Source organism: Chrysemys picta, chromosome 6 (genome assembly GCF_011386835.1).
Source record: "Chrysemys picta bellii isolate R12L10 chromosome 6, ASM1138683v2, whole genome shotgun sequence".
Taxonomy (NCBI): Eukaryota; Metazoa; Chordata; order Testudines; family Emydidae; genus Chrysemys; species Chrysemys picta.
In genome coordinates this window covers 131,415,682-131,438,126 of record NC_088796.1, presented here as the reverse complement: position 1 = coordinate 131,438,126, position 22,445 = coordinate 131,415,682, and the positions used below count along the sequence as shown (strand labels likewise).

The 22,445-nt window shown below is 43.5% G+C and overlaps 1 long non-coding RNA gene across 1 annotated transcript in view; it reads left to right on the top strand.

The window, feature by feature from the left end:
* Positions 1-22,104, top strand: part of LOC135972317 (uncharacterized) — a 29,579-nt gene extending 7,475 nt beyond the window's left edge. Inside the window, exons 2-3 of the long non-coding RNA XR_010588742.1 lie at positions 4,570-4,672; positions 17,011-22,104. This is a non-coding gene — a long non-coding RNA (uncharacterized LOC135972317). The remainder of the gene's footprint in view (positions 1-4,569; positions 4,673-17,010) is intronic.
* The last annotated feature ends 341 nt before the right edge of the window (positions 22,105-22,445 follow it).

Genomic DNA, 22,445 nt, shown 5'->3' with positions numbered 1-22,445 from the left:
TCAGGGCTTCAGCAACTCCTTGTGCTGCAATGGAGGCAGAAGGATTGGGGGGGGGGGGGTGACAAGTGCCTTCAAGGGGATGGGAGAGTCACTATGTCCTCAGCAGGGATGACTGACTGGGGATTAATTACTGATGGCCTAAAGCATGGTTTAGAGCCATTAAACCCAGCTGGTCACTACTGTCCCAATAAATGCCCCACACCTAAGGAGTGCTATTTTAAAAATGGAAAAATAATATAGGTGTATGGATTTTTTAATGGGTGTTGCAGTTGCAGTTTGGTATGTGCAGATATTTCTAGAGAATTAATGACCTTTACATTAGCTAGTCAGACTGATTGAATCATCTCTTCACGTTGCATTTGGTTTATAAGTTCTGTTCCTTGTACTTCAGTCAGGCAAAGCAAAGTGAATAACTTTTTAAAATGTAAAGTAAGTCTAACAAGCCTCTTAAGTGCTTTTGTTTTAGCTTCACTGTAATTTGAGATCTTTTTAGGTTTATGAGCAGGATAAATTTGGAAAGCGTATTATAAAAAAAGGTAAGTGAGGTCACTCACACAACACACGTTTTCTCAGGACTGCTTTAATCAAACATTTTAATTAAAGTTTTTAGACTCACTTGTTCATGTCAGATAGGATGGTGTAACCCACTGTAAAATAGCAGATTGGTCAAACAGCGATGGGAAGTGCTGCTAAAAAATCTGCTTGAGCATTACCCAGAAGGGAAAATACTTGTAATGAACTGAAATAAACGAAATGAAGTGTAAAAAGGGAATTCAGAATAGGCTTTTAAATCACTAATTTCAATCACTAACTTTGTTATGAGGGGGAAAAAGCACCTCACCTTGGGTCATTCGATAGTTTAAAAAATGAATGACTATGTTCAAATAACTATAGTTTTAATTCAAAGATATTTAAAAAATTATAATCTTGCCTGTCATTATTATTTGTATTTCTTTTCAAAAACTATTTGCTGCACCAGATGTACTCAAGATTCAAATCTCTGCTCCTTTTTATATAGCTAGATGATAGCTGAGCTGTTGGCCTGGCCCTGTCTGCAGTCTACATAATCATAGCAATTAAACACAATGATAATTTATAATTCAGGTAACTTATTAACTAATTTCTTCAAATGCAGTCCATGCACAAAGTTTCAATGGGTCTAAACTACATGAAAAGTCTTAAGAGTTTGTGTTGTTTTTAAGGCCAAAAAAAGATCTGAAATGCAGCCCCAGCTTCCCCACAGGACCCATTTTTAACTTAATTTTAACTCATAAACTAATTAACTGTAAGTGCTCAGAAAGTTCATTCTGTTCTCAAAGAGTAAGAGCCTCTTGTTGGGGAAGAGACACTGGAGTCTTCTGATATCACAAAGTGGTTGAATTCCAGCTTTCAGTGCAAAACTCAGCTCAGTTTTCTCTCTGGAACCAGACCTGGCACCTCTGCCAGTGGACATGGTGCTTTACAATACAGAGGAAGATAGAAGGCTTGATCCTCATTCATGCTAAGGCCAACTCTGCCAGTGTGAAAGGGCCTTGAAGTGGGTGTAAAATTCTCCATTCCAGTTAATGGGAATTCAGATAAAAATATGAGGCAGCTTTGAAAATCTCAGCCTTGGTGCAGCCACTCCATAACAGCACAGGAGCTGACATGGGACCAGATTATGGAACATCTTACGCACATAGGTGAGCAGTTACTCTCACGAATTGTCCCATTTACCTCGCTGGGACTACTCGTATGGGTAACTGGAGGTTCATCATCTAGCCCTGATAGCTTGACTGTCAATAATTCTAGGTATTTTAAAGCTGAATAGTGCCTAGAGGCCACTGGACTGTATTAGAGGAGAAATCTTTTGTGTTGTCCCCTGATGTTCAGGGAGACAAACTAGCTCCTACACCCAACAAATGCCCCCCCTTGCACCTCACTTCCTGTACATTCACAAAACAACCTGCCAGAATCCAACCCTTAGACTGCAATAAGAAACAATCTTAGTTAGGGCCAAATTCTGTGTTCTCACACACCCTGTGTAATCCGATTGACACCAGTGGGCTGACTTGTGTGTAAGGTGAACTGGATTTGACCCAATATCTTCTAGTATATTTAATATCAATATTTATATTTAATGAAAAGCTGATGTGCTGTGACAAGGGATCATACAAGAAAGCTTAGATAGACAGATTACACCAGTCATCATTGTCTTGCTGTTACCTAGTGCTTCCCCCATCTGTTTGTCATATCCACCTGTTGGCTCCCATTTAGCAGGGACCATCTTTTTTTATTTAGTGGTATGGACAGCCCCTAACGGATGGGGGTCCTGATCCCAAATCGGGGCTATCAGGCACTGCCGTATGACAGATAATAAGCAGGATGAACTCTTGTAAAGTTGGAGCTGTTAAACTGAATTTTGTCTGAAGTATTGTATTCTGGGTCCAGTGATGAGAACTGAAGTAAGAGGGGGTAGAGGGGAAGCTAGGAATGGAACTAATCCATACACATTTACCGGGGCAGGAACTGATCCATTTCTAATTTCCAGGGAGTCGTGTACTAGTTGTACAATTACTTGCAGATCTGGGGTCTGTTTCTCTATTATCGTTCACCTGGAGGTGTTTACACCAGCGCAGAAAGGGTATAAAGCACTAGCAGATCCAGAGCACAGTGTTTTACACCCAGTTTACTTTGCCTTAGTGTAAATGAGAATCCAGCTTGCTTTGTCTAATTTTAGCTGCTCATAACAGTTTATTGCAACCAGAAGCAATTAGTCCAGTATGGACTAGCTGATGCCACTGCTGTTGAGAAGAGGACAAAGTTTAACAACTCTTGGCAAGAGCCTTCTAACTACCTCACTAAATGGATCTGCCAGCATATCCGGATTTGAAATGTACCAGATCACTGTGACGTATGGGGTTTATGGCTTTGCATAGCTTGGCATTATCCTCGAATGCACATTGCCTGGGGAAATGTATCATCTGGTCCCTAATAACAAAAACAACAAAGATGTCAGTTCTGGTTTTCATTTCTTGTCTAGGGAAATTAATAGGGACTTCAATTTATTGCAGGCCAGCATGATACAACATGTAAGCATGTGAGCTGTGGCAAATAACATGTCTTCACTCTGATTTTCAAAACCCTTTGGACTAAATTGATGCTAAACTACAAAAATGAGGCCACTGTGAAATTGTCAGAGTTCATAAAATGGGGGGAGCTGGTCTGCTCAATAGTTGGGTGGGAGATCCAGGGTGCTGTACATGAGGAAGCAGTGTTAGGGGTTCGTTAGAGCCTCCACTGATCCAGTGATTCATGGTATTAGGAGGTATAGTGTTGCTAAACGTGCCATAATCTGCAGGAGATTTATAGCACTGAAGTTAATAGATGCCGTGTGTTGAAATCTCCCAGACTGCTTTAGTTTTAATTTCTATCAATATTTACCTTTGAAATCGGCCAGGGCTCTGTAGAAACCAAGTCAGCGGACACTTCTGATGGAGTTGTGTTAAACCAGCACATTCTCCTGCTCTTCTGGCTACACCCATTTCCTGGACAGAACTGCCCTGTGTCAGCCTTCTACAAACTTCTCCTTCCACTAACGGGCATTTGAGGATGCTGTTTCTTTGTGCCCCTCTGGCCTCTTTCTCTGCCAGCCTTTCTGCCACTGAGGAACTGTCCAAAGCTCTCCAAGCTGGTGAATCTGACCCCATTTGCTTCCTTCCAGATCAGAGAATTGGAATCCAGATATGGTAGCATTTCCAGCATGATGTTGCCCTGCCTTAATTTTTCAGGTAGACTCCAGTACGTGTTATTTACACAGACATTTTGCTCCCAGGTTTTTATTGCTTATTTTATGATGTTTTGGGTGAGGTCAGAGCCTTTACAATATACATACAATTGTCTCCCCTGACTTTAGTTCAGATTTCTCCCCAAAGAGAGAGAACTGGTGATGAGAGGACCATGTACACATAGTGATGTATCATCTAGCTGTTTCTTCCATTACTCCACTAATGCTATGGGGACACCCTAACAAAACATAGAAAGGCTCCGTCAGTATCTCCAATAGCCATCTTCTCCCCCTCTTTTAAGGCTGTTTTTATCTGGTCATTTATTTTAATTAGAAGGAGAAACAGAATTTGACTTTTTTTGGTAGTTTCAGATGCTTTATTCCAATCCTGTAATTACAAATAAAGAGCATCATTGTTTAAATCAGTATGTAATAGGTCTTTAGTCTGTCATGTAGATTAATAACAGTCTGTAGTTATCTACAGAGGTTAAAAACAGTCAACCAAGTTAAGTTACCTTTGAAAAGCCATCATTGTGAATTGTGAAGGATTTAGGCATTAGAAAAGTTGCACCAGTTTAACAGAATCAATATAGTTAAACCTGTGTACCCCACTCCCCATGTAGACAAATTTAAACCACATTAATACTTGTTTAATTTGTCTTTGCTTCTGTCTGTAAATTATTAAATTAAGCTAAATCCATTTAAGCAAGGGTTGAACAGGTTTAAGTGCATCTATATTAGGGGGTTGCACTGTATCAATTTTAAATCATTTTAGTTACATTGTTGCAATTTTCACAATACAGGCAAGTCCTTGTGGCCCAATCCTGAACATTCAGAACTTCCTCTGAAATCAACGGGACTTTTGAATTGCCAAGGAATATGGGTCTGGATCCTTATTTGGCAAGGGTGAGTTTTAGTTTTACAAGTGACCCAGTTTAATGTGAATTTCTCCTCTCTTCTGCTCTCTGAAGCTCAGGATTGATCTAGGACAACCATGGATAAGCAATCAGCCTTCTCCTGCCATACATGCTCCACATACAAGACCAGAATTAATGGGCCAAAAATGGAGAAACCACTAATCTTCTTCTGACACCCCAAGTCCAGGAATAAACCCCTGGAGTGAAATCCTAGCTCCACTGAGGTTAATGGCAAAACTCCCTTTGATTTCTATGGAGCCAGGATTCCACCCCTCTAGTACAGGGCTCTTCTTGGCCAGTGGCACACAAGGTCAGATTTGCAGTCAGTTTCAGTGTGCAATTGCAAATATACACCTACCTGGACCACAGAGTTACCACGATTGGCTAGTGGCTTTCGGGCACAATAACTATAAATGCAGACCCATAAGAATGGCCGTACTGGGTCAGACCAATGGTCCATCTAGCCCAGTATCCTGTCTTCCAACAGTGGCCAATGCCAGGTGCTTCAAATGGGAATGAACAGAAAAGGGCAATTATCAAGTGATCCATCCCTTGTTAATTCCCAGCTTCTGGTAATAGAGGCTAGGGACACCCAGAGCATGGGGTTGCATTCCTGCCCATCCTGGCTAATAGCCATTGATGGACCTAACCTCCATGAACTTATCCAGTTCTTTCTTGAACCCTGTTATAGTCTTGGCCTTCACGACATCCCCAACAACAAGTTCCAAAGATTGACTCTGCATTGTGTAAAGAAATACTTCCTTTTGTTTGTTTTAAATCGGCTGCCTATTATTTTCATTGGGTGACCCCCTCCCCCCAGTTCTTGTGTTATGTGAAGGATTAAGTAACATTTCCTTATTCAAAAAAAATCATGGAGCAGGTCCTCAAGGAATCAATTATGAAACATTTAGAGGAGAGGAAAGTGATCAGGAACAGTCAGCATGGATTCACCAAGGGGAAGTCGTGCCTGACTAACCTAATTGCCTTCTATGATGAGATAACTGGCTCTGTGGATGAGGGGAAAGCAGTGGATGTGTTATTCCTTGACTTTAGCAAAGCTTTTGATACAGTCTCCCACAGTATTCTTGCCACCAAGTTAAAGAAGTATGGGCTGGATGAATGGACTGTAAGGTGGATAGAAAGCTGGCTAGATCGTCGGGCTCAACGGGTAGTGATCAATGGCTCCATGTTTAGTTGGCAGCCGGTTTCAAGTGGAGTGCCCCAAGGGTCAGTCCTGGGGCCGGTTTTGTTTAATATCTTTATTAATGATCTGGAGGATGGTGTGGACTGCACTCTCAGCAAGTTTGCAGATGACACTAAACTAGGAGGCGCGGTAGATACACTAGAGGGTAGGGATCGGATACAGAGGGACCTAGACAAATTAGAGGATTGGGCCAAAAAAAACCTGATGAGGTTCAACAAGGACAAGTGCAGAGTCCTGCACTTAGGATGGAAGAATCCCATGCACTGCTACAGACTAGGGACCGAATGGCTAGGTAGCAGTTCTGCAGAAAAGGACCTAGGGGTCACAGTGGACAAGAAGCTGGATATGAGTCAACAGTGTGCTCTTGTTGCCAAGAAGGCTAATGGCATTTTGGGCTGAATAAGTAGGGGCATTGCCAGCAGATCGAGGAACATGATCATTCCCCTTTATTCGACATTGGTGAGGCCTCATCTGGAATACTGTGTCCAGTTTTGGGCCCCACACTACAAGAAGGATGTGGAAAAGTTGGAAAGAGTCCAACGGAGGGCAACAAAAATGATTAGTTTCAGAGTAGAAGCCGTGTTAGTCTGTATCCGCAAAAAGAACAGGAGTACTTGTGGCACCTTAGAGACTAACAAATTTATTAGAGCATAAGCTTTCGTGGACTACAGCCCACTTCTTCGGAAGAAGTGGGCTGTAGTCCACGAAAGCTTATGCTCTAATAAATTTGTTAGTCTCTAAGGTGTAAAAATCATTAGGGGGCTGGAGCACATGACTTATGAGGAGAGGCTGAGGGAACTGGGATTGTTTAGTCTCCAGAAGAGAAGAATGAGGGGGGATTTGATAGCAGCCTTCAACTACCTGAAAGGGGGTTCCAAAGGGGATGGAGCTCGGCTGTTCTCAGTGGTGGCAGATGACAGAACAAGGAGCAATGGTCTCAAGTTGCAGTGGGGGAGGTCCAGGTTGGATATTAGGAAAAACTATTTCACTAGGAGGGTGGTGAAACACTGGAATGGGTTACCTACGGAGGTGGTGGAGTCTCCTTCCTTGGAGGTTTTTAAGGCCCGGCTTGACAAAGCCCTGGCTGGGATGATTTAGTTGGGAATTGGTCCTGCTTTGAGCAGGGGGTTGGACTAGATGACCTCTTGAGGTCCCTTCCAACCCTGATAGTCTATGATTCTTATTCACTTTCTCCACACCAGTCATAATTTTATAGACATCGATCATATCCCTGCTTAGTCGTCTCTCTTCCAAGTTGAAAAGTCTCAGTCTTTTTAATCTCTCCTCATACAGACGCTGTTCCATCCCCCTAATCATTTTTGTGGCTTTTCTCTGAACCTTTTCCAATTTCAACAGATTTTTTTTTGAGACCCAAATTATCTGTGCAGTTGCACACGTAGGCCCCAGCCCTCTGCATGTGTAAAATGGCTATTTCATTGACTCTGACAGAATTACAATGGTTTACATCAGCCAGTTGTGACCCTGGACTGTATGAAAATAAGGTCTGAAATGTTTGTTAAACCAAAATGGCCACACATGGTGGCTTTGGGTGCACTCCAATTCCCATGTGAACCATTCATCTGGGATTCTCATAAAGATTCAGAGTGATGAATTGTCAGACTACTGATGTGTTCAACCTTCCATTGAAAATCTAACTGGTATAAAAGAAAAAATTCACAATAGCATCACTAATTTGGTTCAGCTCAGACACAATGGGAATGTCCCATTCATCGCTTCGATAGAGGAGCCCTTAGGAGCTAAGCAAAATGTTCATACAGATTCATATGAGAGATGGATTTAACACATACCCCCAGATCCAAATTCTCCCAAACCTGGAGAGCTGATAAAAATTGAAACCCAGATTATGAAAATGGCCACTAACTTTATTAAGGGCTGAACCAAAACCGGGGACCTCAACAACCCCTGAACTTTGGAACATTTGAAATTGGAATCCAGATCTGAATGTAGCTTTGAGCCTCTCTCATTTCATAGCAGTTCCTTTTCTTTCTCTTGAACAGTATTACAAAGATTTATGAACATTGCATGATCCTTTGTGCCACATAGCTCCTGTAATACCAATACACCCTGCTCACACTTTATATTAAGAGTTTTATAAAAGGTTAATAAATTATTAATAGCTTTTTATTCAATAGTTAATCAATCATTCTCTATTGTTAGAGTCCAACAGGTCAATATGTTTATTACTATGGCTTATAGTTATAACCAACTATAATACTTTCTCCTAATGACTTTATAACAATCAGAAATACATACTACTCGCATCTGTTTCATACTTATAACCTATATTAATAATTTATTAAACCATTATAAACTATTCATAAATGTAGCTTACTATAAAATGTGACTCTAATTAAATGTGTGCTAAAAGCCTTGAAATGAGGTTTAGGCCCAAAATTTGACTAACATATTTGTTTCACTGAAAGTTTTTTGGGACAGGAAGGTTTCAAAAATGAATGTATCTGTTGCCTTAAATGTATTTCCTCTCCAGGTCAATATCAGCTGTCCAGTAATCATGTACAGCCTTCTAATAACAAACTAGTTTATCCATGATATAAAGAAAATAGATTTTTAAAAAAATATTTCAGATCAACCATGTTGGTTTTAACAAGTCTACAAAGGAAAATAGCTCCTGCATAGTTATTAAGGTCATTTTTATTGTGAATTCCCAGGGAGTAAATTAGATGCACAGAGTGTGATTCTGAAGACTTCACTGCCACGAAACTCCCGTTGGCTTGAATAGGATCAAAGAATATCAGGGTTGGAAGGGACCTCAAGAGGTCATCTAGTCCAACCCCCTGCTCAAAGCAGGACCAACCCCAACTAAATCATCCCAGCCAGGGCTTTGTCAAGCCGGGCCTTAAAAACCTCTAAGGAAGAAGATTCCACCACCTCCCTAGGTAACCCATTTCAGTGCTTCACCACCCTCCTAATGAAAACGTTTTTCCTAATATCCAACCTAAACCTCCCCCACTGCAACTTGAGACCATTACTCCTTGTTCTGTCATCTGCAACCACTGAGAACAGTCTAGCTCCATCCTCCTTGGAACCCCCTTTCAGGTAGTTGAAAGCAGCTATCAAATCCCCCCTCATTCTTCTCTTCTGCAGACTAAACAATCCCAGTTCCCTCAACCTCTCCTCATAAGTCATGTGCTCCAGCCCCCTAATCATTTTTGTTGCCCTCCGCTGGACTCTTTCCAATTTTTCCACATCCTTCTTGTAGTGTGGGGCCCAAAACTGGACACAGTACTCCAGATGAGGCCTCACCAATGCCGAATAGAGGGGAATGAGTCTTCTGCCATAGCCAACAGCAATGAGGCGACTTAAGGACAAAGTGGCAGCTTGAGCACCAAGTCCATTGTGAGACCAAGGTTGTTACGTTAGGGTTTGATCCTACTCACCTTGGAATCCATTGTAAAATCCAACTGTCCCAGATCAAATCTTTAATGTGCTGAAATGAATCAGATTGAATCCCACCTTTTAACCACATAACTATCCCCCATCTCTGGGAAGCAGTGTGCTTTTAGCATACCCATCATCTGTGACACCCAAGTAGGGCTGGATTTCTAGCATTCTAGCATAGGTTTGGGATTTCGGAGTCATTGTCTGCTCAGATATCACACACACACCCTGGCTCCTGGTACCTTGTGCAAACTGTGCTCTACACCTGTGCAGAGTGAGTCCAAATGTTCTACAGCCACTTTCACTCACTTCATCCAGGTGGCACAAGAATGAAGAACCAGACTCTGACTACCATGGCCTGGAAGCTGTACCAGAATCTTCATGCTTCTCCTCTTGGGAAGGTTGAAGTCAGTGTTGCACACACACACACACACCCATGCGGCCAACACTCAGCTTGTGAGAACAGGAATAGCTCCATTGTAGTGGATCTGGCCCAAAGTAGTAAAGTAAGCTGATGGATCTGCCATACCTATCTTTAGTCAGTTCAGCAACTGTCTGCAACAACACAGTTCTGACTATGTATCAGGCCTTGGCTACACTTGAAACACTGCAGCTGGGGTGCAGTGATGTAGCTGGGTCAACCTAATTTTTTAGTGCAGCCCAGGCCTTCAGCATAACTCTGACTGTTAGCAAGGGCCATATAAATTACATGGCCACCAAAGTGGCCATATAAATCCCAAAATATAATACTGGGTTCACTATTTTGTAAGTGTTCAAGTTCATGCTTTCGAGATCATCAGTGCATTTCATTTAATACATGAAGAGCCCAAATCAGTGGTGAACTCCATCTGATGCAATCCATCCAGCGGAATTGGCCAGTTAGTGCCAATTTGTGTCTGCTTTGCTTCGCCCGAGTGGTGAGAAGCGGCAGACCATCCTGGCAAATCTAGTCACAAAAGTCTTCAAAGCAAGCTCCAGATTTAAGGTCTCCTTCAGCCTTAGACAAATATGATATAAAGCTTGAAAGAGAGAAAAAGAACTAGATTAATGAGAATTCAGCCCTCATGCCTGTTCTATTCAAATGTAGATAGGTTCACAAAGTCACAGTTAGGGAGACCAGACAGACAGACAGAGGGTGGGGGCGGGGTAATAGGTGCCTATATAAGAAAAAGACCCAAAAATCGGGACTGTCCATATAAAATTGGGACATCTGATCACCCTAGTCACAGTCAGGCCATTGGTCTGCTACTGGGAAAATGTGCAGTCCCTTACTCTGGGCCTGCGGAAAAGCCACCACTAAGCCCTTGTTTTGTTACATCTCCAGCTGTGAGCTTTCCACTAAAGTGGATCATAAGCCCCCCTTGAAATCTAGCCATTTGTTTAAATAAACTTATTTTGGCTTGGCTTGCCAGGGGGAAATACTGTTCTCCATCATCTCATCTTGTTAAACCTGTGCATTAATGATCATTGTGAGCGGGGGGGAGACGACACATAGTTTAATGCCAAGCACACATTAAAGTCAAAGAAAACAAAGACATATGTGCACTTTCCCTAGAGTTGGGTTTTCAGTTTGATAAAGAGGAATCCCATTACATTTAAGCTATCAACACATATGAGTAGATGGGCTCAGTCCACTTCCTACGGGACAATTGTCTCAACTTGCAGAAACCTATTTATCTGAGGTACTTACATGGCCCCTCACCGTTCTGTATCCTCAGTGTATTTATCCTCACCGCACCGCTGGGCGACGCAGAAGTGCTATTATTCCTGGAGAACTGAAGCACAGACAGATTAAGGGTATTCTTTCTAACTAATCATTTAGAGCACTGCGCTGCCCCTAGCTAAGCAACCACACAGGACAGTAAGTCTCCAGGACTCAGGCACCTCACTTTTGAAAATGGGAATTAGGATCCCCGCAGGGTAACATTTTCCAAAGCAGCTAAGGGCCCGACACCCAAAGATACAGATTTCCAAAAGTTCTAGGCATCTCGCATTGATTTCCACCTCGCTGCAGATTTAGGTGCTTGAATACTTTAAAAATCAGGCCCCAACTGAATTGCCCAAGAGCTCACACTGAGTCTGCAGGGGAACTGAACCTAGACCCCTTGAATCTCTGGGGCAGGCCCTGGCATTGCTCTCTGAAATCGCCACTGGCACTGGTACTAATTGCCACCCTTATGAACCATCCCAGCCAAGAGACCAAGGGATGAAAGGCTGCTAAGACTGAACCGTTCTCACACCCCGCATTGTCCCTCTGAGTCAGGAACATGGCACGTGGCAAGGGCAATGTGGAGGAAATTGCACTGTTACTCCCTGGGCATTAGCTCGTCTGTGGTAGACAGATGAGCCCTATCTATAGGGCTCTTAAAGCAGCACCTTTCGCAATCACTCGCTCCATTCCCAAGTGACTTTATAGAAATGGTACCCTGGGGTCCCATGTTTGTGTCTCACTGATTCCAGATCACAGGTGCTCACTTTGTGAGTACAAAGATGCTTTCTTCTAACTGCCAGTTCACCCTGGACTCTGAAATTCAAGCTGGTTCTTTCCTTCTCATGGATTATCATCAGTAATAAACAGTTTACAGGCTAAAGAATTCCCTCAGTGACACCAGGCAAGCTAGCTGGCTTCAGATGATGTCTTCACTTACACCTGTACAACCCCATGGCTAATAGCCTCAAGGTTAATGGGGTTAGATGGGGGCATCATTTGAGAAGCAGAATCTCTATTACTGGTGAAGAGGCATAAAAAGAAAAGAAGCCAGCTTGGCTTTCAGGGCCTAAATTGGATTTGCCAGGCTGGCAGCTAGAAAAATGTGTAAGCTGAGTATATTGTATATGGATCCAATGGGACACAATAAAGGTGAGCCTTCCCCCCGCGTGACTGCCTTTTTACAGATTTGCCTTCCGAAGAAGAGAGACGTTGGTAAAAGCAATTTTTCTAAACTGTAGAAATGAACTTGTTTTGTTGTATTTTGTTGTACTTCCCATTAGAATCCCACTTCTAAAGGCAAGTCCATGAAAAGAAACCGAGCCTCGCTGATTTGTCCCACTTTGAGGCTAGTATAGACAGACATTACTAGACTCCTTTACATGTGGTTCAGATGATTATGTATATCAGGAACTCGGTACCATAACATGGATGCCTTGTCTTTGGGTCTAACAATTTCCCAAATTGAGGCTTGATCCAAAAATCACTGAAGTCAATGGAAAGTTTCCCATTGACTTCAATGGGCTATTGGATCCAACCCTGGATCTGGTGTCTCCCTTGGCAAGCACTCACATTTTCAGAATTTCCTTTAATTGGGCTGTTTATTCAGCTGCTGAAATGTCATTCAGTTGCATTTCTGCTCAATTTAGCGCTTGGTTTGAGCAGAGAACTCAGCAGAACAGACGCTCTCTAGCCTCCAATGTCTTTAAAGAGAAACCTCCTCATGGCTGCCTTCCTGTAACAGCAGCAAATGGGTTCTGACACTCATTGCTAACACTTCCATGCGCATCATAGCTTCTGACAGAAAGGGTCCATCTATACAGTGATCGGTAATGGGCAATAGCAGTGCACTGTCTGGCCATGAAAGAAAACATGGATTAGCTTAAGCAGGGTACCAGTAACACTGACTTGCAGACTGGGCGTTTCCAGGGGCCTTGGCCTCTTACGGGTTTCCTGTAAGGTCATTTTGCAGGAAAGGGGCCTCTAAGGTCTCTGCCCATGCAGAGGAACTTGCCCAAATAACACTTAGTGCTGCCCACCCCCCCAGAACTGCAAGAGCTCAGCTCGGCTCCAGCACACGCGAGGATTGGGCTCATCATGTTCTGCTAGGACTCAGTTCCTAAATCAAACACACTGCTTGGGTATAAAGAATGACCTTTGCATCTAATACACGATTTATGTCTTCATCCAAAACCTCTTGGCATGCTCTTGTAGCAATTACAAGCAATGTTGTAAAAATGCGTGCATGGTCGTCTGGAAAAAGCTGTTAGAGATTGTAGGAGATTTATAACTTCTAGTATGTATTACTCATATTATTTTCTGATGGTACCATGGAAAGCCAAGTGTGAGCAGGTGCTAGATGCTGCAGAGATACAGAGTAAGAGACAGTCCCTGTCCCAAAGAGCTGGCAGTCTAAACAGACAAGCCAAAAAGTAGGAGAGGAAACCAAGGCACGGAGCGGGGAAGTGACTTGCCCTGGGTCACACAGCAGATCAGTGGCAGAGCCAGCTCTCCTGCATTCCAGTCCAAGAGGCTGGAGTAGATAGAAAGAGAGAGAGATGTGTTCATCCTCTGGCCAAGGGAGTGAGAAACCACCAGGAAAACACCATCCCTTCCAGCCCTACATTTCTGTGCTTCTACGAGCTCTGCTCCTTAAATTAGGGGGCATTCAGACTCTGAGCCTAAGTGGCTGCTGTTTGTGTTCATCCTCAAAGCACACGGAGGTCTACTCCAGCTAGAGCCCCCACACCCAAAGAGTAAAGGTTTCCTGGTTGCTTCTGATCCTACAGGTTCCACAGGACAGTATGCCACGGGGATGCATCCAAGCCACCTTAAAATTCACTTTTACACAGCAGCTTCTGCACAATTTAGCTCTCAAGAATGCTATTTTTCAACTTGTTTTAATTAAATCCAACCCCCTCTATGCGAACATGCCTTGCATTTTCCACTTCCTCCACCCATATTTCTCTCTCTTTCAATCTCTCTCTGACCATCTGACGCATTCTAGTAGACATGTCATCAGACACCAGCCCCAGGGAGGAGAAGCACCATCCACTGCTGCATCTCACATTAGCATCCCACCCTTCTCTTGGGAAATGGAGCTGATGGGTTTGGCAAGTGTCTACACTGAAGGAAGACATTTCGAGTTTTTGATGGAATATGTGTGTAAGAGAGAGAAAGACTGGGAAAGAACACGTACGTGTGTATGAATACCCATACAGAGATTCTATTTGCCTAAAGACTTTAGCTGACCTTCCTGTCCAAACAACTCTGTTTCAAACACCAGTCAAAGTTACTTTAAAAAGCTTATTGTAGTTAAGTGACAATGTGCTGTTTACCTATAGCACCATTTGCAAAACCCAAGCGCTTAACTTAAAAGCAAGGACATGAACAGTTGAGGACATCATAAATCCTAGGTTGCTCACATAATAAACATAAAGACATTGGACAAGAATTCCAAAAGAAGGAGCCTAAAGTTAAGGTTTAATGGAGCCAGGCAAAAATTTTCAACTGAAACCTTTTTCAGCCCGCCACCCCACCAAAAAAAAACAAACCCCACGTGGATTCAGCAACACCAAAACATTTGTGTCACTTTCACTGACTGGTTTGGTTAAAACAAATTATAATCAAAAATTTTCACTGACATTTTTAAAACAAAATGTTTCAATTTTTTGATTCAAAAACAACTTTTCATTTTGAAATGTCCTTTCACTTTATTTTAAAAAATTGAAAAATGCTCAAAAACTAAATTAACTGTTTAGTTTTGGGTTGAGTAAACTATTTTGTTCAGTTTGTAACTTTTTATTATTATTTGGAATATGCCCGCTTCTTTTAACCTTTCCTTATTGCTCAAGTTTTTTAAACCTTTTATCATTTCTGTTGCTTTCCTCTGGACTCTCTCCAATTTATCCACGTCTTTCCCAAAGTGTGGCACCCAGAACTGAACACAGTACTCCAGCTGAGGCCTCAGAAATGCCAGATGGAGCAGGACAATTACCTGCCATGTCTTATGTATAACACCTCTGTAAATATACCTTAGAGTGACATTTGCCTTTTTTGCAACTGCATCACCTTGTTGACTCATATTCAGTTTGTGATCCACAGCAGTACCAGCACCCCGCCAGGATTCCCCATTTTGTAGCTGTGCATTGGATTTTTCCTTTCTAAGTGCAGCACTTTGGATTTGTTTCGGATACTGTACATTTAGTTGAATAGAAAAGTTAATTATAGACTATCAAACTATGGAGAAATGATGTATGACGTGTATGCAGAGATAGGTCCAGCTCCTCAGGTGGGGCAAGTGATGTCAATGGAGCAACACTCTACCGACTGAAGATCCAGCCCATACTTTTCATGTTTCTTTTTCAGAAGAGTTTTGTGTCGGGTTTATATTTTGAGATAAATGGTAAAAGAATCATATTTAATGTGGGTCAGAGCTATGGTGGTGCTTGCATGAAAAATGCATTTCTTTGTACTTGATAAGAATAGTGGGCGGCATTCTCCACTCTGTGGCATTAGCTATACACCACTGCGGCTCCACGGACGTCAATGAATTTATACCAGCTTAAATTGGTGTTATGGGCTCACCAAGGCCAGATCCTCAAAAGGTAATTCTCATTGGACTTAATGGGAGTTAGGGGCCTATATACCTCTGAGGATCTAGGCAAAAGCTCTAAGGGGGACAAGCTGGACTAAATCAGGGAAATGTCCTAGCTCAGGCAGGCCCTGACTTAAGTGGGAAATTGACAAGCATTATCTGGGAGGCAGCTCAGTTCTAGTGCTGAACAGCTCTGGAGAGCTGAGGTTTAGTCCCAGTCTTTCCACTGATCTGCTGGATGACCTTAAGCAAGTAATTTCACCTTTCCCATCCCAACCTCTCTCTGTCTCATCTATTCAGATTGAGTTCTCAGGGCAGGGACTGTCTCCTGCTATGGGGTTGTGCAGAGCCCAGCACAATGGGGTCCCAAGCTCAGCTGAGGCCTCTGGATGCTACAGTAATGTTGCAGTCCCTTTTTATCCTGTCCCACTGTGACGAACTGGGACTGTTCTTAATGTGGTCTTTGAATGCTGAGTGGGGAGTGTTCGCCTGGGAAGGTTGCAGGGGAGTTTTGCTGGGACGGTCTGCATTGGGAATGGGAGACTGGCCTTGAGGGAGGAGACCTGAGCACGTAACGTGAGAACCCAGGAAGGGGGTTGGAGGCCAGGTGACACCTCTGCCCGGGAAATTGGACAAAGGCTGGGGGAGGAGCCGGAGAGAGGCTGAGTGAGAGGCTGGAGGGAGTTTCTGTCTGGAGCTGGCTGGGGAAATGGAGGGGAGCCCAGATGGGCTCGGGCTCCCCAAGGGGGCTGTGGTGTCCCTGGGGCCCCAAGATGGACCTAACTGAGGGGTCCTGCTGTCTGTACCTGCAAGACCTGTCTTGGACTGTGTCCCTGTCGTCTAAATAAACCTTCTGCTTTACTGGCTGGCTGAGAGTCATGGTGAATCGCAGGAAGCCGGGGGTGCAGGGCCTTGTCTCCCCCACACTCTGTGACACCCACATACATAGTGCTTGTGGCTTTCTTATCGGCATATGTTGCTTTCTAAGTTGTTCTTTGCCCAAAAAGGTGTTTAGGCCCAAAGGGTTCAAATAAGCATCCAAACCACCAAACATTTTGAAGTTTACCCATCCATCATCCTAGCACACCCAATATTACCACCACTTTCTAACCAATATACAGAAGACTATGTGTCATTGGCTTCTGGAAAAAGCATGAACCCTCTTGCCAAACAGTCAGCAATTGTTCAGCGAGTGATTCACAGCCAAGAATCGAAGATGCAGGCAGCAAAGCCTCTGTCAGTAGCAAGCGATCTGCAAAGAATCAAGAAGGGCAAGTACACATGTCCAGCTCGTTTACAGGGCTTGCAAAACAAAGGTGGTCGGGGGGTTTCTAAACATGAAACACCAGAGAAAAATTGGCACAGTGTCAAATGAAAAATGTGTTTGTTTTCCCACAGCTCCAGAGTCCCTACACCCTTGGAATACCTACAAAGAAACGCTTTTCCACAACTAAGAGACCTGAAGCACTAATCTACAGATCGATACGAGCCAGATTCTGTACTGAACTGTTTGGAGCTATTTTAACCAGCTGAGGGTCTAGGCCTAAATGTTAAGAATATATGCTGGCATGGGCAGCAAAATGCAACAATCCAAAGGCTAAATTGTGCTTGTAGACAGCCACGATTCCTCCCCAGACACCATCTTGCACCAGGGCAAGGGCAGGGGCAGCTCTATGTATTTTGCCGCCCCGGCATGGCAGTCAGGCTGCCTTCGGCGGTGCACCTGCAGGAGGTCTGCCAGTCCCCCGCCTTTGGCGAACCCGCCGCCGAATTGCCGCTGAAACCGCAGGACCGGCGGACCTCCCGCAGGCATGCTGCAGAAGGCCGCCTGACTGCCGCCCTCACGGCGACCAGCATGCCGCCCCCCGCGGCTTACCGGCTCCAGGCTTAGCGCGCTGGTGCCTGGAGCCGCCCCTGGACAGGGGAGAGAGATTATTTACTGTCACCTGCAAAAGGTGGAGTTTACATCCTCCCACAAACCCAGCCAGCTGTGCTGCCTAGAGAGGAGAAGCCATGACTCTGCTTACTCCCTGCCCCCTCCGCCCCCACCCGAGTTTGGTCACTGAATCTGCACTCCACAAAGGACCTATATTCAAGATGCAGATAACCCATCCTTCCTCCCCTACTCTCCTGCCTGGTTGTGCTAGGCCTAGTCCCAATCTAGCCCACTCTGCATTGTGCACACTTCCCCTTCTCGCCTGGTCTGTATTGGCTAGTTGTACTTTAGCTTTGCCAGTGTTTGCTGGTCTCAGAATAGTCCAGTCTGGGACTTGGCTTTGCTGTTGGTTTACAGTACAGGAGCCCAAGCCATCTCCCACCTAATGCTATTTTGTTTTTCCTCTGATGGGGTCAGCAGCAGGGAAAGGCCATGAGTTTGCCTCTCTTCTGCCAGCATCTGATGCACTCTGTTCTGCAGAAAATTTCGATATGCTTTCAGAAATAGGAGGGCCTGATTGTGCAATCCCGTGCTCATGTGCTTAGTACCAATGGGAGTAGTCCCATTTCGACCCGTGGGCCTGATCCAAAGCCTACTGAAGTCAATGGGAATCTTTCTACTTGAAGGCGATGGACGATTTTTATTGACTTCAGGGGACTTTGGATGAGGCCCAGTGCTAATAAGGGTTTGTGGAATGGGACCTATTATACAGAGCGGCTGCTTTATTAGTCTGAGGCTACACACCTTGCTGGAGATAGTTTATTTGCAAAATAAGAATTTTTAATGCATCATAATTGTTGAAAATAGAGAAACGTGGATCAGCACGATAAGAACCTAGGCTAGGATTTTCAATAAGCCTAAGGAAGTTGTGCACTTGGGAGCTTGGCACCTAACCCCCTTAGATACCTTTAAATTCCAACCCAAACCTGTATTTGAGATTTGCAAAAGTTGACAACTTTTGATATGTATCTAAACTCTGTTCTTCAAGTGGCCTCCTTCTAGCCTCTCTCAGGTCTAATCTTCTTGCTCAGGGCTGGTCTACACTGAAAACTTACAGGGCACAAGGAAGTATTAGCTCTTCCAAAGTTTACACTAACAGTAATTCTGTATAACACATCCCCCTTTTTAGAAGAATCCATTTATAGTACCAACAGCACGTTTACAGGGAGGCACTAAACTGGAGACCTGGGACCAATCCCTAATTTTGTGGTCAATCTGTTGGGCAACCTTGTTTGTATCACATCACCCCTCTGTGCCTCAGTTTCCTCTATTAGAAAAACTGGATAATGGCATCTATTCACCTTTGTAAAGTTGTTTATGGCCAAAGGGTTACACAAGAGCTAGTTATTACTATTATTAAAAATAGCACAATGGATGTAACTCAATCGCCCTCATGACCCCAAACATAATCTTACAAAAGATCCATGTGCCTGGAATATGGTTATAAAAATATGTCTCTCAGTATTTTTGTTGTGGGGGTTGTTGTATAAGATAATAGCAACAATAAAGTTCACTTTGCCTCCAACAACTGTTACAAGTCCAATAATGATGAACTGAGGTTCAATAGCCTGTGTTATGCAGAAGGTCTGACTAGATGTTGATAACGGTCCCTTTTGGGCTTAAAAACTAGGACTGAATCTGTGAAGAAATCGCAGTTATCGATATATGGCCTAAAGGCCCTCTTAAAAGTACAGACCCTGATTCAGAAAAACGTCCCTAGTCAGCAAAGCCTGTAAGTGTCTGCTTAAGAATGAGGACAAGGCTAGTGAGGTGACATCTTTTACTGGACCAACTTCGGTTGGTTTTCGCTAACAGACAAGCTGTCGAGCTACACAGGGCTCTTCTTCGGGTTTGGGCAAAGTAATCTGAGTGCCGAGCACGTATCTAACTCCCAGTGACGTCAGCAGAACTTACAAACATACATAATGTTACGCACTTGCGTAAGGGCTTTCCTGAATGGGGTAGACAACGGGTGCTTACGTGATTTTCTGAATCTGAACCACAATGAGTTAAAGCAAAAACACTGCATTACATTTGCAGAACAGTGACGTTTGGATTCCAAAAAGTGACTCCAAAAGCAGTTTACAAAATAACAACTACTCTTATAACGAGACCAAAGTCTGTCACTGCAACCACATTGGAAGATTTTACGGGCATCTAAGAAGCTTCCTTTGGGGGGCACAGTCTGGCTTGACCAGTGTAAGAGAGAATTCAAACAGCAACAAAAAAGGGGGAAAGCAGCAAAAGGAACAAAAGGATAAGAGCGAGATGGAAGAGTGTAATAGGGTCTGCTGCCTCTTGAACAGTTACAAGGCCTGGCTTGCCCTCTCCCAAAGAAAAACTTAACTTTTCAGCTATATCTTCTTATCCAGCCCTAACTCCCTTCCTTGGAGATAACTACAGGAGACCCGCTCTGTCCTCACTGAAATGCACTCTGACCCTCTACAGCCCACGTGCAGCCTCACCCCATTAATTAACGGGGAACATTGCTGTGGCACAGGGGCACTGGGCCTATTTTAATCACAGGGGCCAGCCACAGTGTGAGAAAGAAAAATGGGAATAATAGGACAATAGGCAGAGGCAGTCAAATAAGATGGTAAGTGAGAAAAATTTTATGTGAGAGAAATATCAAGAGGGCTGTATGGAAAGAGAACAGACAAGTCGGCTACCTTTGTGGTTATGGTACTGAAGAGGGACTCAGATGATCTGGGTTCAATTTCCGGCTCTGCCACAGATTTTCTGTGTAACCCAGGGCAACTCATTTAATTTCTCTGTGCCTCAGTTCCCCTTCTATAAAGAATAAGAAAAAAATAATTGTGACACTCTGTATCTCGGGGGAACACCCTGCACCCCCATATTCATCCTTATCTGATTGTGACTAATGCAAAGTTTGTTATGTTGGGTGTCTTCGGAAGGCTCATGATGCACTGAGCATTGTTGTTGTAGTGATGTTATAGGTTGTAATTTCATGTATCTAGCGATGAGGTTGAAAATGTATCCTCATGACTTAAAACAAGCCCAGGCAAAACTCTCCAGGAACGGAGGGGCAGTTCACATCTCATCAGGGCATGTATGGGACTCAGACCATTTCTCCAATTTGTCCAGATCATTTTGAATTATGACCCTGTCCTCCAAAGTAGTTGCAATCCCTCCCAGTTTGGTATCATCCGCAAACTTAATAAGCGTACTTTCTATGCCAATATCTAAGTCGTTGATGAAGATATTGAACAGAGCCGGTCCCAAAACAGACCCCTGCGGAACCCCACTCGTTACGCCTTTCCAGCAGGATTGGGAACCATTAATAACAACTCTCTGAGTACGGTTATCCAGCCAGTTATGCACCCACCTTATAGTAGCCCCATCTAATTTGTATTTGCCTAGTTTATCGATAAGAATATCATGCGAGACCGTATCAAATGCCTTACTAAAGTCTAGGTATACCACATCCACCGCTTCACCCTTATCCACAAGGCTCGTTATTCTATCAAAGAAAGCTATCAGATTGGTTTGACATGATTTGTTCTTCACAAATCCATGCTGGCTGTTCCCTATCACCTTACCACCTTCCAAGTGTTTGCAGATGATTTCCTTAATTACTTGCTCCATTATCTTCCCTGGCACAGAAGTTAAACTAACTGGTCTGTAGTTACCTGGGTTGTTTTTATTTCCCTTTTTATAGATGGGCACTATATTTGCCCTTTTCCAGTCTTCTGGAATCTCTCCCGTCTCCCATGACTTTCCAAAGATAATAGCTAGAGGCTCAGATACCTCCTCTATTAGCTCCTTGAGTATTCTAGGATGCATTTCATCAGGCCCGGGTGACTTGCAGGCATCTAACTTTTCTAAGTGATTTTTAACTTGTTCTTTTTTTATTTTATCCGCTAAACCTACCCCCTTCCCATTAGCATTCACTATGTTAGGCATTCCTTCAGACTTCTCGGTGAAGACCGAAACAAAGAAGTCATTAAGCATCTCTGCCATTTCCAAGTTTCCTGTTACTGTTTCTCCCTCTTCACTAAGCAGTGGGCCTACCCTGTCTTTGGTCTTCCTCTTGCTTCTAATGTATTGATAAAAAGTCTTCTTGTTTCCTTTTATTCCCGTAGCTAGTTTGAGCTCATTTTGTGCCTTTGCCTTTCTAATCTTGCCCCTGCATTCCTGTGTTGTTTGCCTATATTCATCCTTTGTAATCTGTCCTAGTTTCCATTTTTTATATGACTCCTTTTAATTTTTTAGATCGTGCAAGATCTCGTGGTTAAGCCAAGGTGGTCTTTTGCCACATTTTCTATCTTTCCTAACCAGCGGAATAGCTTGCTTTTGGGCCCTTAATAGTGTCCCTTTGAAAAACTGCCAACTCTCCTCAGTTGTTTTTCCCCTCAGTCTTGATTCCCATGGGACCTTACCTATCAGCTCTCTGAGCTTCCCAAAATCTGCCTTCCTGAAATCCATTGTCTCTATTTTGCTGTTCTCCCTTCTACCCTTCGTTAGAATTGCAAACTCTATGATTTCATGATCACTTTCACCCAGGCTGCCTTCTACTTTCACATTCTCAACGAGTTCCTCCCTATTTCTTTTGTAGTTAATAAATCTGTTTGTTTATTCTACCTGAAACAGTGTGTTTGGTTTGAAGCGTGTCAGAGTCACAAGTTTCAGAGTAACAGCCGTGTTAGTCTGTATCCGCAAAAAGAAGAACAGGAGTACTTGTGGCACCTTAGAGACTAACAAATTTATTAGAGCATAAGCTTTCGTGGACTACAGCCCACTTCTTCGGATGCATTGGGATAACAAGCCTGGTACATATCAATTTCTTTGTTAAATTAACAAACTCATATAAGCTTGCAGCATCCAGTGGGCATAACTGGACACTGCAACACGGAGGTTCCTGGGGTTGTGTCTGGGA